The following is a 17,995-nucleotide window of genomic DNA, read 5'->3' on the forward strand; positions in this document are numbered from 1 at the left end:
CTTAATCAGAATATCACTTGGTACTAAAATGCCTCAGAAGTCACAGTTCTCCAGGACACAATTTAAAGCACAGCTTCATTTGTTGATACATCCCCAGAGGCTTCAGCACAGCACCTGGTCTGCAGGCACCACAGGACAAGGCTTACTTCTTAGTGCTGCTGCTCTCCTTCGAGCTACTTAATTTGCAAAGAGTAATTTGAGCACAGTCAACTTGATTTAATTTCCTAGTGAAGAAATAAACTGGCAGCCTATTTAGGCATTATTAACTTAATATGAACTTGACAGTAACTTGCAAAGTAGATCTGCTCTAACAAGACTGAGTTCAATTCTTTAAGCACTCCTTTATTATTTGAGGTTTGGCTGTCTCAGTGTTCTTATACGAAGACATTTTGAAGAGATGTTTATTGCATGCCTATGTATACACGGCAGAATCACAAATAGGTAAGTTGAAAACAGTAACCTTTGAAAAATGGATTTTCGCAACTTGCCTGATCTATGGCTTTTGAAAGACATAAGCTTTGAGAAACTAAAGAACTCAAAGTGAAAATCCACATATAAACACAATGGTGTCTTTAACCTTTAAAGGTGGGTTCTCATCCATTCTGTGCACTTTTGCAAAGACCAACTAGTTACCTAGTGACCACCTACCAGCTCAGAAGTCAAAACTAATCGCCCGGTGCTACTGAAGGCACTAGCCCAGCACCATCCAGGATGAAGAGTGCACATCAGACAACCTGCCACCAAAATCCACCACAACACGAGTCCTGCAAGTCCAAACACATATTGTTATTTCTATGGGAATAAAAACACAGCAATGACTCCTGCAAATTACACCATTATTATGACTAACATCCTATTTAAACAACTCTTATCACATAAATAGCTTTACTGTATCTATTGTTGCATCCAACTTCTGCAAAAAGCTTCAAACCAGATGATAACTTCCTTAAAGCAGCAGTTGCTATGAAATAGCACTATGGATCTCCATCTTACTGCTCCCTTTGTGTTCTGCTAAAAGGGTCCCCAAAAAACCAGAGAACATACTGCTACATGCCTGTACTAACCATCTGTGTCATAACAGCATGCATTAGTACAGGTTTATTTTACTGTACTGATTCTCCTACCAAATGTGAAAAATATATTTAAAATACAGTGCATTCAAGATTTCCAAAGAGAAAAAGAGAATTAGAGCATTCTCCACAAATTTCAGTTTATCCTTTGCTAAACCATAATATGCTTTTTGTCCAAGAATGTGTGACTCTGCTATATCACTTCACTAATGAGTCATTACATGACACTTCAAACAGCTGCAGTTTCAGAAAATAAAAATGTATTGCACTTTTGTTGCCTTTAAGACACCCAGATGAAAATCAGCGTTAAGATAAAAATCAGCTGCTTCTGGTCAGATACATCAGAGATAGATAGAGCAATCACTCTAAAAACAATTAATTTAAGGAAACTTAGAATTAGAGGTAAATTTTAGGAGGACTCAAACTATAATTAGGGTATGAAAATTAAGATTACAGCACAGTCTTTCCTGCTGTAGCAACAAACATACGTTTATAGCAGAGAGGTTTTCACGTCCATCATCCCAAATTATCTGAAATTTATTTTTGAATATAGTATTTTCATTTTACTGTTCAGTTTAGTATGCGAGAACAAAATTCTGAGGTTTTGTTACTAATGTGTATTACAGTCACACTGTCAAACAGGAATAAATTGTCCCTGTAAACAAAAACTTCTAAGACTAAATGCTGAAGGAGCAGCACTTTTAATGGTTAAGCTCAATTTTCCAGACATTCCAGAAAACAGAACTGGTTTAAAAATAAGGTACCTGCACACTTTTTTCTTCTGAAATTAGAGGGATACAGTTATCTTCAAAAACCTATTTTTAAAGGCTTCCAGCTATCTAACTTCCCTGGGTTATCTGATAACATTTTGTCTTCTTTTCCTAGTTTTAATTGGTTTTGTTTCTTCGCTCTTGTATGTTGCCTACAAATACAGAAATGAACCAAATCAGGAAGAGATCATCAGGGTTAATTATACATAAGTAACAAAGAAATCTCAAGTCCTATTTGTGGCAGCAGTGGATTCTTATCCCCTCTCTAAGTATGAGATATTCAATAAAACAAACACAAAAGGTGAACCCAGGAACTATGTCCCCATTGATTCAGGTACTTTTCAGGGAGGTTTAGTATATAGTCTCTGAATCCCCTACACAGAGCCTCTGTTTTTGCAAGTGCTGCCCAATTTTTGTTCTGTTTCTTACTGCACCCAGGCTACTTGAAATGGATGTAAAATGCCTGGGGTTTTTATCATCTCTCAGGCTACTGATCGTTCTTACTGTTACCACTCTGGCAGGAAGCGTGGCTCCCAGAAAGCTGCTCCAATTAAAACAGATTTCCGCTCTCAGTACCAGGAATAGGCTCTGGATACCCCCCAATAATCTTAAAATGGATACTCCCATTAAATTATTTCAATATAAAAAGATTTGCTGAGTCTACTGATCTCCAACAAAGCATCCGTGTTTCGTCTTGAGAACACATCTTAAGTAAACGTAATCTCTGATTTTTTCCTGCTCCCTTTTTACTAAATGTCAAGACCCCTAGGTGTACAACAAGATCAAGTCAGCTGCCACTGCCCACCTTCTTTAGCCAGCAAAAGAAACACTGCATTGCTATAAATTTAAAAAAAAAAATTAAAGGGAGTTCTCCTGCTAGAAGCCCCAGAAGATGCCAGACATTATCCCTGAGCTTATTCTTCCCCTACCAATTTATGCTTTGCAATGTTTGTCTTGGTTATTTGCAAGGTTTTTGTGTAGATTATTTGCAAGGCTTTCCTGTAGGTTATTCTCCTGCCAGTTCAGTGCACTGAATCAGCTCACCGCGCAGTCAGTCAAGCATCACAGATGGCGTAGCAAGGTGGTCAGTCCCCTTCCTCAAACTCATGGTAGGAGTACACCCTGAGGATGCTGGTTTAGTTCCTGAAGCCAAATTTAAGGTCATTTCAGTCAATAAACTCATGGTTTTACCAGAAGATGTGGTCTCACCTTTCCTCCCTTCTCCTTGGCCATGTGTTCCCAAGTACAAGTTCACACCAGGTGGGCAGCTCCAAGCAGAAGGTGTTGGTATATTGGTCCCATCAGTATCTCATGAAACGATGCCTTTAGCACAAGGGACGTTAAAGAGCGTGGCAGGAGGGAGGGCAGAACTACATCTTTTGCAACACTGAGGACTTGCACCCACCTAAACCAGCGACAAAACTAGGTTCTCAGCCCATCTGATGCACATTTTACAGATGGGGAACTGGGGTAAATGACACTCTACCTCTAAAAGCACTCTTATGTTAACTACAGTTTGTAAGTGGCTCAGATGGTCTGAGAAGGAAGCCATAAAAGTACTTGAGGTGTTTTTAGTATGTAGTCTAAATACTCTATCATCAAAATACTATCTCCTGATACTTGGCTACCAGAAGAGCCTTTAGAGCATGCTGTATTTTACATCTGGAGGAAAGCAAAAGCCTTAGTTCAGAGAGGATATGTGCTGTATCAAGGGAACGAGCTAAAATTACTGCAAGACACCTACACAAAACTTCTTGTCTTCAAAGAACAGTGTCAGGATTTCTGGATTTGGGTGCCAGCGCTTCAGGAATTTGCAGTCATGAAATATAATCACAATTCTTATTCTGCTGAGACGTAGATACAGATGGCAGCAAAGAGTCCCTTTGTATTTGAGTTTATTTTGCACTGCAGTATCTCAGAGTTTGGGGTTGTACCTTTTAGCATCAACAAGGTTGTTTTAGCATCAACAAGAATTTACAGTTAGCCCTTCAGGTAGCAGTCATTGCTTGAGAAGTTATATGGCTGCTAGTAAGAAAATTAGTATCTTATGTCCACTGGGTGGTACTGATTTATGTTTTTCTTTCTATGGATGTGCCATAGCCAGAAGTAACAGTAATGGGCATAATTCAAAACTTTCTAGATGAGTGACCTCACTCCAGAACAGCCCACGCTTATACAGAGCCACAGATCTGACACCTGCAAAAGTTCACATTTATTAACTCTGACAGTGAAGCAGTTTCGAAACTTGTCAAGGCACAGAAAATGTGTGTTCCTGCATTGGTCCTTAAGATTTTCCCACTTTATTTTCTTTTTAAATCAGAACAAGTTACAAACTTTGAAGACAAAGATTTCCTGCTTCTAGAACTTAACTGAGCAAGTCCGTTTTCTCCTTCCTCAGGACAGCCCATGTTTCTGGTACCCTGCCAGCACCTCAGGAGGGCAGGCAGAAACCAAAAGCCAAAGAATAAGGGACTGTCTTCCCCAATGTCGTTCCCACTATCTTTTGGTAATGTAAACACACATAAAAAGCAAGAAATATGAAATAATAATAAAAGGTAAAATCGTAAGAAGGTCAAATAAAACCTAAAAGTACTGAAGACACATACAACTTCCACCAGTTGCCACTGTAGGAAAAAAACCTCAGTGATCCGTAAGCCCCGCAGCTTATCTCGATAGCCAGAAAATCCTGATAACACCAAGACAGACATATTCCAGAATCAATGCCACCCCTGCCCCAGGAGAAAACTCTGCTGAAGTCCTCTCAGATTTAAAAACAAGATTGTTAACGAAGTAAAGCCCAGCTAATCCTGACTGCCAGCACAGTCCTGGGGAAAGAGGTCTCACAAGGAGATAAGATTCAAATCAAGAGTTTCACAGATCAAAGGCACCAGCCTGAATTGTAAACCGAAACGAGTAAGACACCAGAACAGTCTCTGCAGCACTGATGTTACGCACTTTCTTTGAGAGCCATTTCCATGTAAGTGGAATAATTTGCTGCCACTTTGAAACCTGTACAAAACTTAAAAGGGCACAATGAAGGAACCCAACCAGGTGACCCTGTAACCCAAGCAGGCGACCATGAGCACAGGGTCAACAACCTTTTCATTCTTTCATGTGCTGGAGAAGCGGGGGGGGGGGGGTAGTCATCACTGTGGCATCTCCTAATGTTTCATTTATCTATCTTGGGAAGTACAAGCATTACCAACCCTTTCTGCCATATTCCGAATGGGAAACCAAGGGACTGCTTACACAGTTTGTGAACTAGAGGGAAACTGTGGGCATGGAAAGAACTGGATGCTCGTTTCCCACAGTCTGACCATGAGATCATCAGTCATCACTAGCAAAATACCGGCCACAAAAAGAAAGCTTGGAGATTCGGGTTCTCTGGCACAGAGATGTCCCCTGAAGTGAAAGCATAAGGCTGAACCAGATTACGAATTCATCCAAAAAATCTCCATTGCAGACGATTCTGTTACATGGAATTTTGGATGAAAAGGATAAAGCCAGCAAGGCTGGCCACAGACTGGCCTAAACACATATGAGTAAAAAAAGCTTCCCGAGGGCTGAACACAAACACAGAGCATCAAGCTTTGTTTTGGTAGAAGGGGAAACTATGTAAACCGCAGAGAACAGGAGAGAATACACACACTGTCGAGCCTACTGACAGAGCCAGAAACGTCAGGGAAGAGCATCAGGAACACACGAGAAAGTCAAGGACAGCCAGAGAAACACCCATGGTGTAAGTCACAGAAAAACTCTCCACGTGAGTACGTGTGCGTGCGGGCACACATGTATTTAGTGCTGGCAGGAAAAAATTACCTTGGAATACTGAGCAAAATGGTCTCCTGCTGTTTGCTTCAGACTGCGTTCGGAAAAACCAGCCTCTGCAAACATGCTCTGTGAATCAGCACGATTGCCTCTGAGAAATACCTGGCTGTCATCAATTTCTTCTTTCAACAGACAATCACAAATATTGGCTAATCACTCTGGTCAAAAGAAGCAACCATGCACACCGGGAGCTGCAACTCAGCATCAGCTGGAACTAAGCAGATGAGAAAAGATTTCAGGGGTCCTGGAAAAGAACTGAAAAGGAAAGTCTAAGTCAAGGTTTGGCAATCTTTTTATGGTGTCATGCCAGGCTTTTTCTTCCCCATGCTCGAGTGTGCTAAGAGAAACCTAGCTGGATCTGGTAGAAGCTGCCTCTCGAACAGACAGGAATCTGCTAGTCGATGGTATCTTGCTTTTACGCAAGGCAGCGACTTTTACTGAGCATATAGCTCAGGGAGAGTCAGAAATTGCAACCTGCTGCCTCTTGCAAATGAGTGCCTCAAAATGCCAATGCTATTAGCCCCACACTCCATTCATAGTCTGATTGCACATCCACAGGTTGTTGATCCCTGAGCTAAAACACGCATCCAGTACTAGATGCAAGAGAAGGCAAAAAAAGGTCATCGAACTGAACAAGGCTGCACGACTGATGAGAATATTTGGATTTGAGTGATGGAACAATATTGCAGGGAACAGAGAGATCATGAATTGCAGAGCCAGCATCTTTCCAACTAATAAGACACCTTCCCAGATGAAACTGCTGATGCATCCAGGAAAGGAATAAGCTAAACACAAGAGAAGGACACTTAGAAGGGGAAATGAGGTTCAAAGTCAGACAAGAGCGTCCATAAAGAAAATGAATTTTCTGTTGCTATATATGGATGCAAGGAGTCTAAGTAACAAACAGGAACAAATAAAATCCTGACCGGCAATAAGAAAAAAAATGAAACCTGATGCGATGAGCATGTGACTGGACTTCAAAATTATTAGCTCGACGGTGTTCAGATACGAAAGGGATGCGATGGCTGCAACGTACCCCTACAAAGAGGGAGAACTGTCACCTATTTGACAGTTATCAGGACTGCAGAAGAACTGAATTTCCATGGCAGCTTGGCAGTAACTCGGTGTGTTTTAGTGGGTGAAGCCCAGGAGGAGGTTCTGGGAAGAACCGAGGCAGGGAGCAGGGTACGTGACTCCATAGGCACATGAAGGGGGAAAAAAAAGATGTGGGGTTATGGAAGAGACAGGACGGGTACAGAAACTCTCATGCAGCAAGTAATTACAAGGGATTAGTTTCCCAAAATGCTAGTTGACAATTTATAACCCAAAGTAACTATTTTGGACCTCATTACAACCAATAAAGCTGCAGTAATCACTGGACTGTAAGTCTTGACAGAGGAGAAAAAGAACAGACTCGCATTTAAATATATCTAAGTCTAGTAATTCAATCAAGATTGAAGAATGCCTTGATTTAAATAATTGATTTTAACTTGTATGATGTTTGTACTTTTTAGTTATCATCTTAATGAAATATCAACATAATGAAAACAGGCATCACTTAAGATGTTGATTTTTCTCAAATATAACTTAGCAGAGGAAAAATTAAGGAATTTGCATATAGATGATCCACTTATATTCACTCACAAAGTTTCAAAGTGCTTTTGGGATCAAAAAGGAAATAGCTACAGAGCAGAGTTTGGAAAAGCTTCTAAAGCAAACTAGATATTTCACTGCCCTTGCAATCAGTGGGAATATACTAGAAAAATTATTAAGCAACCTATATAATAAGCAACTACAGGATAAAGCAAAACATGAAGCAACACAGATGTGTCAAGATCAAATTGTGTCAAAGCAAAATAGCCTGGTGAAACTCAATAAAGACAAGTGCAAGAGCAGCATACGCTGTGCAGGAAAAGAATAACTAGCTAGGCTGCTGGACGAGAGAAAATAACCTAGAGGGTATATTGGATCACAAATGAATATAAGTCAACAATACAATGGATTTGGAGGGGGCGGTGGGGGGGAAGGCAATTCAGATTGTTTTAATAGAGTGCCACGTGGAAAATAGCATTACTTCATTTTATACAATGCTGACAAGGCCACAGAGTACCGAGCCCATGTTCGGAGAGAAGTAAGTACATCAGAGTACAGAGGAAGGCTGCAAAAAATAATAAAGAGATTTGGAAACAATATGATCCATGAGAACAGATTAAAGGACCTTGTTCAGCCTAGAGGAAAGAAAACTGAAGGAGAATGTAACACGCTCCCGTCAGCGACAACGGAGACAAGAGGATGGGTTATTTTGCACATCCTCTGGAGTGAAGCAAAGTGTCTTAATTTGACAGAGAAATAAGATATGGGAAAAGCTTTTAACTAAATTGGTTAATCACCCACTACCAGCTACCTAAGGAGGCTGGGTACCTCCTAAACTGGAAGATTTTAAGGAAAAATTAGGAACATATTTGTCAGGGATGCGCTACATACACTTTATCTTGCCCCAAGGAGGGGAATGGACTGGAGACTCTCCCGAGCTCTCTAGCAGCTCTGCATTACAATAAGAGAAGGTGCCTTAGAGGACCAGGCTGTTGAACTAGAGAGTCCTCAAAGAGTCCTCCAAAGAGTCCCAACATTTCTGAGACCCTGAGGCTTCAATTCCAATATTTTTTGGAATGCAGGAGAAAATTTGGAAGACAAATATTTCTAACATGACAACATCAGGGCAAAAAGATGACTCAAGTAACTATCAATCAGCCAGACATCGGCTCTGGACAAAATAAGGGAAAACTCAATCAGACTTGATCTAGACTTAAAAAGGACAGGAACAAAATTAACAACAGTCAACACAGTGTTATGGAAAATAGGCCTTGTCAAACAAAGCTGATTTCCTTCTTAGATGAGATTCAAAATCAGATTGATAAAGGTAACTGCTGCAATGTAACAGGCAAACTTTTGTTGAGCATGACATCTTGATTAAAAAATTACCACTCTACTATGTCAACAAAGCAGCTAAATGGATTTTGAGTTGGCCAACTGACGGATGACTAAAAGCACTCATCCACGGAAAATTGCTGTCAACAAAGTTAGCTGTAGTAGGGTTCTGCTGGGCTTCATACAGAGCCTGGTATGGTTCAAGAAGTCCACTGTAGCTCTGAAAATTAATATAATCACAGACAAGATCTGTGAATGGTCCTCTGGATGACAGATGAAGAGGACAGGCCAACCAGACACAACAATTCGGACTGCAAAGGCCACTCAAAGTAGATTTCAATACAACCAAATGCAAGGTACTACATCCAGAAAACAAAATCTGAAAGCCAGAGACCCTGAAACACAGTCTGAGGTACTGTCAGGCAAGAAACTGCCCAACACTTCCCAGCTCAATGCCACACGTTTAACTTACTCAAAATAAAAGCTGAAAGACCACTCGGTTATGGAATTACAAGTTCCCTCCAACAGGAAAAGTTATCAGATATCAAAGGACCTTTTAATTTAGCCAAGAAAAGGCTTTTGGAAGCAATAGTTTGAAACTAATTCAAATTAGACCTCATTTTTTTAATCAGAGAGGGTAATTCATTGCTGAAAATATGTCAAGAGAAGTGGCACATTCTTTGTGACTTGAGATCTTCAAACTAAGACTGACTGTCCTGGTAGAAGGTAAACAGTAGCCCAAAATAAATAGTCATTAGGCTCCTTTTCCAGGTAAGATCTAAGGATCTGTGGTTTTGAGGAGGTCAGACTCATTAAGATTTAAGCTCTAGGAACTCTCTTCTAAGTCCATACCGAAAGCCACAAACATAGCATCTGAGCACATCCCGACAGCACACAAAGCAAATCAAATCCATCTCCTGGACTCTCCAAAGGGAGAAGCAGCACAGCATCTGACCCAACCTTGCTGTGCAATGGCAGCTGGAAACCTCCAGGCTCCATTTTTCTGTGGTAAAAACAGAGATGGTACATCTACGCACAAGGATCTTGCAAGGCTTAACCCAGGAAGGTCTGCAAAGACCTTCCAAGAATCTTGGACAGAAGCAGCCTTAATGGTATATATACAACTGCCGGTCACTGTGGTAGAGTCAGCATCAGAAAGAAAAAGGGTCATCTCTTGGAACACCTTCACAGTGGTGTTGCAGAAGAGAGGGAGAGAACAACATGCTTTGTGCTGGACACTTTGCTAAATGGCAATCCAAAAGCAACCAAGAACTCTGAGGGTTTTATGCCTTTTCTTCAAAAGTTGTTTGTAACATAAAATGAGGGCTTTGATTCACAAACCAGCAAAAACTCTAGGTAACACCAATCTGCCATAAACCATTCCAAGATCATTTTACAAAGCCTAAAGCAATTTAAGACATTATTTATTGATGGTAACACTAACAAACACATACGTAAAATCAAACTCCAGGAATTAAGAAAGAAAAGCTAAAACTCAGATGAGAACAGATGTGACACCACATTTATCTATTGAGCCCAAAACATAAGTCTACTACCACAGAAGTAGCCAACTCAAACCAAATATCTTTTCTACAACTTCGATTTGTGTGCCTGTGTTTTATATATGGACAGTGAAAAAATTCTTATGGAAAGAAATATTTTATTGAGCTTCCAAATGAGATCAGTCCATATTCAGAAGACTCAGCTACCCAGGAACGTGTAGCAGCTGGGATTCCGATGCTACAGTAAAGAAAAAGAAACAATTTCTCAGATTTATTGCACTGCATTTTAAGACCTCAAAAACTCTGTTGTGAATGTAAGTCAAATCAAGAGCAGACTTGAGCTTTAACCAATTTTCCTTGCACTGGTTTTACCTCTCACTTGCATCATGGTAAGAGGCAAGGATGACTGTCAGGAGAGCGTTCGGGTGACCCTGTTCTCATGGCCAAGTGACCACCCTCTGAATACAGCACTGGCCGCTCTAGGACAAGTGTAGAGGACGTGTAAGACAAGTCTGATTTCCTCCTCCAAAATACCACAAGGCCAAATGGAAACCTTATTCTAGCTGCCTATACCACACAACATTGAACCTGAAAAATGTGTGTAATGCCTTAGTTTTTGCAAAAGCCATTAAATGTCTCATTAAGTGATGACATACACCGGAAACTGAAGAAAATTATTTGCAGAATAAACTACTACAGCATAAATGTTCATATGGGGACCTATTCCAAAGTAATTGCACTTTAAATGCTCAATTCAAAATACTTTTCAACAGGGACAAGTCCTTAGAGCCTGCCTGTCCGTATAGACACTACATTCATCTTGGTTGAAAAATCATCAGCAACTGTAATGAGCGATCTTACTTAGTCCACCTAAATGGCAGGAGAAGATCAAACATGCTTGGAGACTTCCTTCAGTCAGGGCCAAGTATCTCTAGAAACAGGTCAAGCCGAGTAGTACCCATCTAGGAACATTGAAACAAGTCGTATTCCAGAGATCACCTCCAGCTCCGTCTTGTCAATAAAACAAAACAAGGTGTCTCCTATGTAAAATACATATGTGTACACACACACATATGTACACACACACATATGTACACACAGAATGCCATCAAGTCCAAAATCTTACATTGAACAGGATGACCCAGAGAACAGGAACAGACTCATCTGTTGGGACTGTGAAGAGTCTTAGGAGTTTGTTATGAATAACCACGTAAACCCCCTTGTCCATTAAAAAAGCAAGTTGTCATTGCCTACAAATTCAAGTATAAAGAACTGAAAGGAAAATGGGGAAAAAGCAGACTGTGCTCAAAACTTCTCACTAGTCTTCAGGACGGATTTCCAACATCAAAAGGATAAAACCCACTTGTTATCAAATTCAGAGAGTTGGGTATCTAACACCAAAGAAAGCAAAAGCCCAAACACTGTGCTTTAATTCGTGGCAGATAAACTAAAGAGTCTGATGCCATAAAAGAGGCAGATCTTTTTTATTAAATTCTACAGCAAATTAGAAGCAAGAAAAAAAACGCTGCAGAACCCAAAATGTTATGGTTTATTCTAACTTTTGCTGCAGTCTGCAATCTTTATCCATTTTATCAAAGAATTAGACATGTCTAGCAGGCACGATGGCATCTATTCTTCTTCTGCCAGTTTAGTATTTTTTCTCTCATAAAATACTCTAAGCTTGTCTTCAATAATCCTCCTAAATCTCTAACCCTTGCTAAGACAAGGAAGGCAAAAATGTTCAGCCTACAAATACACTTCAGCATTAATCTTCCTATTGAGAAAGTTATTGTATGAAAGCTATGATAAACCCAATTTTTCTGCTCTGCCTTTTAATTTTCCCACCTTCCAGTTTTCCACCTGACCATTTCACTCAAGGAAAGGAAGGAAAGACAGGGAAAAGTACAGCCAAATACAAAACAGCATCTCCAACAGAGGACGGAAACGTGTTTTTCCAGCTTTTACAAATCCTATGACAATAACCTCTTAAATGGTTTGCTGGAGAGCGTCAACGGGCCAGCATTTTTCCTCCCAGAACGCACACAGTCACTTGAAATTCCTTTACAGAGCTCAGGTTTTTCAGCACATCCATCGTAAACAAAGCTCAGAAGAACTTTTTAAAAATTATTCAAGTCCCACTCACACTGTGAGGAAACCAACATGTCTCCGTCTTCCTCAACAGAACCTCATTCCCTATAGAGTTCTTTGAAAAATAAAGTATTATGCCATGAATGTCATCATCATCACTTCCCTACAGGGTTCCAGCAGGAAAGAGGAAAGAAATATAAAGTTTACTTCAATACCAGCATGATGAACCACATCATCTGCTTTCAGACTGAGAGGCAGTGAGAAAGAGATTTAGAAAAATACATAAATAAAAAAATGCTCATATTTGAGTGAAGTTATATATTAAAAACCTATCTGGAAATTACTCAGACCTGTGTATTCATGTTCCTGTTTGGTGCCCAAGACCAAAAAAAAAAAAAAAAAAAAAACCAAAAACGGCCTGGTTCTCAAAAGCTGCTTCATACTCAAAAGCTTCCACAAATTTCAGAAGATCTGCAAATGCTGGATATACCTTACGAGCTGGATCTTCCCTGACTAGCATCTTAATTATGGGTCTGGGATTCTTGCTTCAGACACCCATCACAAAGTGCACCTGCCTCTCAACAAAAAAAAACCCTGAAAATTCACAACTCTTTCTGTTGTTACCAATTCAAACCAACATGTAAATAAACATAAAATCCTACCTCAAGATTATCCACCCAACAAAGCAAAGCACAACAACACAAAATATATACCCTATAGATGTTATTCCAAAACCTGCAAGACAAACAAGCACCTACTTCCTATTGATTTTTACGTGAAGGCCATCAACCACCACCCACATAATACTTCCAAACTCTTCCCTCACCTGCTCAAAACTTCTCCCAAACTCCCTCCCACAGCCCCTATCTCTTGGTTGGGTAAAGGATGACATGGGCTCCACCTGCATGTGTCCCAACCAGCCAGTGAGATGCTGTCTCCTAGAAAAGTAAGGGGAACTGTCATAAGTTCTGTTCCCTGGGTAGAAGCACCGATTTTATTCTCTCCCCCTCAACCCAGCAGTCAACTTTCTCAAAACTTAAAAAAGAAGATAAAGCTAGATTGTCTTCTACGTCTACAGCCCTTTGAAATCTGGATCAAAGTGCAAAGGGAGTGCAGAACTACTGGTGGGCAGGCAGACAGTGCAATCACATCATCCTTACTTCCTCAAGAAACCGAGTTTACGTGAATTTGCATAAACAAACATAGCACTGCCACTGACATTTTCCTCTCATATTTAGTGATATCAATGTTTTAAACACAAAAATAGGAACAGAATGATTCAGTGGAGGGGAAGGAACAAAAAGGTAACACAATTTAGACACCTCTGGAGAACTGCATCTGTTCGAGTGGCAGGTAGTTGAGTCACACGGAAATAATTCTTGAAAATTTATTCCCAGTTGTAAAAAGTGAAAGATTAGGAGCCAGTATTTTTTAATTCCAAGAGTTAAAAGACCATCAACAGGCAAAAAATAGATAGGTGGATTTTATTTATTGTCACTGAAACAAAAATCTTCATCTACTTATTGAAGAGACACGCAACAGCATACGAGAATCCAGTAACATCAGACGGGACTAATCGATTTGCATTTGAAATCAGCAAAAAGATGCTGTTTACGTAGTTTGGAAAAATACTGTAGAATATAACGAGAACACTTTTCTCATTCAGTCATTTTGGATCGAATATTTCTATGGACTGAAGGTGATGACTTACAGGTTTTAAGCAACACAATTGAGTCTGATTGATTAGAAAGATCACGGTACATTAAGAAACGAGACCAACGCGAATAGTTACGAACCTCTCCTTCACAGCCAGCTTCTTCTCAGACACACGATCTCACCCGCAAATAAATCAAAGGCGGCACTGTAGAAAAATCACCTCGTTTGCACTTTGAAAGCGATGCAAGAGTCACTCCTCCCCGAGCACGCTGGCTAATAACACGGTTTTCCAGGGGATGCTTCAAATACTTCTTTGTCGTACGAGCGTTGGGAGGAGGAGATTGGCAGGACATCGCACGTCTCTCGCCTCGTGACAAGGGTCAGCCCGACCACCTCCACGGCGAAGGGAGACGGCGCGCGACCATCCACAGCCGCCCGAGGAAAAGCCAGCCGAGCGGAGCGCCGGCCGGCCGCACGTCAGCGAGGGCGAGGGGAGCTAATTCGGGACCGAGACGCGCAGTTAAGAACGCCGCGGTTTAAGGAGAGACTTTATGAATTGCAGAGGAAACAGAAAGTACACGGAGCACTTGTGCTGCGGAAAGGGAAATCGGGGGCCTCTGCAGATACAATCAAGCCCAAAAGGCATGACTGGAAGACAAATGAAGATCATAATCCGGACTGAAGGAAAGAGTGAGCTCAGAAAGGAAGATATAAAAGTTGTATTTCCCTTTTGACAGCTTCATCAACTGCTACCAGCCACTTGAGAGCTGGAAATCGGCGGAGAGCTCCTGCGTGGAAATGTGGAGGTTTCTAACTACCAGAGGATAAAGGTCTGAAATGCTCTTCTGCCACAGGCAGCAGCAGAAAAACACCTGGGTTTAAAATAAGATTGAATTATGCTTGTGCCACGGTTTCTGGCTTTGGCGGCGGGTAGGACTTGGTGACCCAGGAGCTCCATCCCAGCTGCGAATGTCCCACTTCTCAGAACAGGAGATCAGTGCCAACCTCACGGTGATCGCCTTTGAAAACTTAACCAAAAGCGGACACTAACCTGGATTAAACACACGCTTCCCTTGCCTAAAGTGGCTGCATTTGCACCTACGTCTCCAAAGTGAGGTTCACAAGCTCTTCTAGACAGATCAGATAATGAAATTTAGACTCAATTTAATTATCATTGTGATTATGCTTTCAGTTGAGGTACTGAAGGCCTTTCGCAGAAATGCTTCTCCAAAGCATTTTCCCTTGCCCGAGAAACGTTTTCAGGAGCACCAGGAGCAGTATCACCTTTCTTTCCTGTTTTTGCCTGTTATCCGCATGGTGGGTTACTGATACAGGGGAGCATAAAAACTCAACTGCAAAGAGCGTTTTTAAAAATCCCTAACTAGTTCACCTCCTGCAATGCAGACTAATCATTGAATTTGACAGATGAATATCACCTAAGATCAGAAAGGATCTCTACAATATGTTCTCCCTAAATGACCATATCCCATAGTTATTTCACATTAATTTTGACACAATATGGGTGTATCATTCAGGTTTCTCACTCCAAGCAATATTTCCCATTACTGAACAAACTCAAAACACCTTCATGGCATGCAGTCATTTTGCTTCCCATCCCTTTGTTCCAAAGGAGAAGGGCTATATATCTACATCTCAAAAAAAGTGTGTCTTTACTAACAGCCAGGAATTTTAATCAACTGAAGAGTATACAAAAAGGCCCATACATCCGAACAATAATCTCTGAAATACTTAGCACACGTTCACTAAAATGAAAGGCCACTATAAGCACATCATTTGGGAGAGAGAGATTCCTTCTGGAAAATGTAAATATTTACTTTAGTTTAAAAAAAAAAAAAAAAAAGTTAAGATGCATACCTAGGTAAGTTGATATTTGTAACTTCCAGAAGAAAAGTTAACCAGTTTTAATATATATATTTCATCCAAAAAATACACTGCTAACTGATATCAGTCCTTTTAATGATGACATGCATCTAGAAGAATAAATATTCAGACCATAGTTGTTGGTTGGGGTTTTTTTTAATGGGCTCAACCATAAAGGTCAAGAGAATCCATTAAACAGTTAAAATTGAAAATTAAAATCAGAAAGAACTAAAAAGAAATAAGCATTTGGCTTCCTTGTACTAATTTCCTTTTTCTTTACATTGCTCAACATCACTCCTCAATTTGAGTTCTAATCAACAACCACTTCACAGTTAACATTTCATGAAATAATGCGGTTGATGCAATCAAGTCCAGCAAAATGTTTCCCTAAAGATGTTTCCATCATTCACATTCCTTTAAAAAAAAAAAAAAAAAAAGCTCTAGCTTCCTCCATCGCTATTTAACGGCAAGAATAAACACACCACTGCATCTTAAATCATATTTTGATTAAAACATAAATAAAATCACTTGGGGTTTCTTTCTGGTTAATACAACATGCCTTTGTCCAGGAGAGGGGAAAAAAAAAAACCTCAACCTGCTCATTTTTCTACATTTGACAGTATTCAGCACTAAATGAATGCCTTTTGAATGAAATTCAGTCTATGGAAATACAAGCCATAACCTGAAAGCTTATCATCATGATGTGGGGGGGGGGGGGGGGGGGGAATCCACCCGAAAATCCAACACAGTACAAAACCTTTTTTTGATAATGAATATTTATTTCATTTCCATACTTCAAGGCTCCTCTGTTTTCTATAAAGGACTGAAGCTAAGCACCTTTTGGGCATTATTAACCCACAATATAGTGACGGACTTCATTGCCTTGAAAGCCACAACACCAATAACAAAGTATTCAAGCAATTATTGCCAAAACAAAAAAAAAAAAAAATCACCCCTTTCATAAAAATGAATAGCACATACTATTTTATACGGACAGAAAAAATAACGCCACCTTACATTTCACAACCTTGCGCTCTCTGCTTTCAGGCTATGGATGTTGCGCGCCGGCATTCCCCCGTCTCATCAAACCTGGGTCATTTTTACACCCCCCGCAAAAGGGAGCGGGACAGGGGATAGACGGCCGCAACTCGGCCCTTCCCATCCCATAAAGTTGCTGGCGGGCTCGTTAATATTCCCTTATATCGCTCTCAACGTCGTCTTCATCGTCCTCGTCGTCGTCCCCACGTGCCCCTCTCGATTTTTTCGGTGGGTACACTGTGAAGCGACAGCATCCCTCCCCCCCCAAATCTCTGGGGTGCACCCACACCCCCAAACCCCCCCCCCCCGACATCTCCTGAGGGTCGAGAGCTGGACACGCCGAAGAAAATCCCCCCCTGAACCCCGCTCGCCCCAATTTCTCTTCTTCCACACCAACAGAAGGTGAAACTTGCCTTGGACCCAGCGCTGGTGCCTCCTCAGGTGGGGTGGGGGGGACACCGCAGCACCCCAAAAAGCGACTGGTGAGGTGAACCCCCCCCCCGCTGTGCCCCCCACGCCCAAACCTGAGGGCATCGAGCCCGCTCGTTCCCCGTGGGGGCTGAAGGGAACCCCCCCGCCACCAAGGCTGAGGGGGGACAACAGGCTTTCGGGTTGGGGGGGGGGGGCACACGACGAACAACAGGCTCTGGGGGCCGGGTCTCGCCCTCCCCAGGGCGGTGGTCTCCCCTTTCCCACCGGCTCGGGCTCTTCTTCTACCACGCGTGACCCTCACCCACCAAAGGGGGGGGCCCACGCAAAGCCCCGTCCTGAGAGGATGCTCCACACACACACACACACGGCCCTGTCCCCTCCGCCGGGGGGGCTCGCAGCCAAACGCCCCCCCCCCCCGCTGTCCCCTCACGGCTCCCCCCGCTGTCACCCTCCGCCTCACACACACACCCACCCCCCCCCCCCCCACCGGCAGCGGCCGCTCTCCGGGGTCCGTGTGTCCCCCCCCCTCACCTGCGGCTCCTCGGGCGGCGGCGGCGGCGGCGGCGTCCCCTCTGCCGGTGCAGCAGCAGCAGCGGCGGCGGCAGCGCTCTCCCCCTCCTCCCGCTGCCTTCTCCGCGGCTCCTGCCTCTGCCCGCAGCCGCCAGCCGGTGGGGGAAGGGGGCGGCAGCGGCGGCGGCGGGCGGAGGAGGTTGGGGGGGGGGGGGGTGTTAGCGGTGGAGAGGGGGGGGGAGTACCACCAGCGGGACCGTTACAGCCGCGGTAAGGACTACCGCTCCCGGCA

The 17,995-nt window shown here is 42.2% G+C and overlaps 1 protein-coding gene across 2 annotated transcripts in view; it reads right to left on the reverse strand.

Annotated features, from left to right (window-relative positions):
* Positions 1 to 17,910, reverse strand: part of FAM168A (family with sequence similarity 168 member A) — a 202,143-nt gene extending 184,233 nt beyond the window's left edge. For both annotated transcript variants that reach the window (XM_049822987.1, XM_049822986.1), the window contains exon 1: positions 17,725 to 17,910. The gene's annotated coding sequence lies outside the window, so the exon portion shown is untranslated. The remainder of the gene's footprint in view (positions 1 to 17,724) is intronic.
* Between the last annotated feature and the right edge of the window lie 85 nt (positions 17,911 to 17,995).

Source organism: Accipiter gentilis, chromosome 19 (assembly GCF_929443795.1).
Source record: "Accipiter gentilis chromosome 19, bAccGen1.1, whole genome shotgun sequence".
NCBI classification, from domain to species: domain Eukaryota; kingdom Metazoa; phylum Chordata; class Aves; order Accipitriformes; family Accipitridae; genus Astur; species Astur gentilis.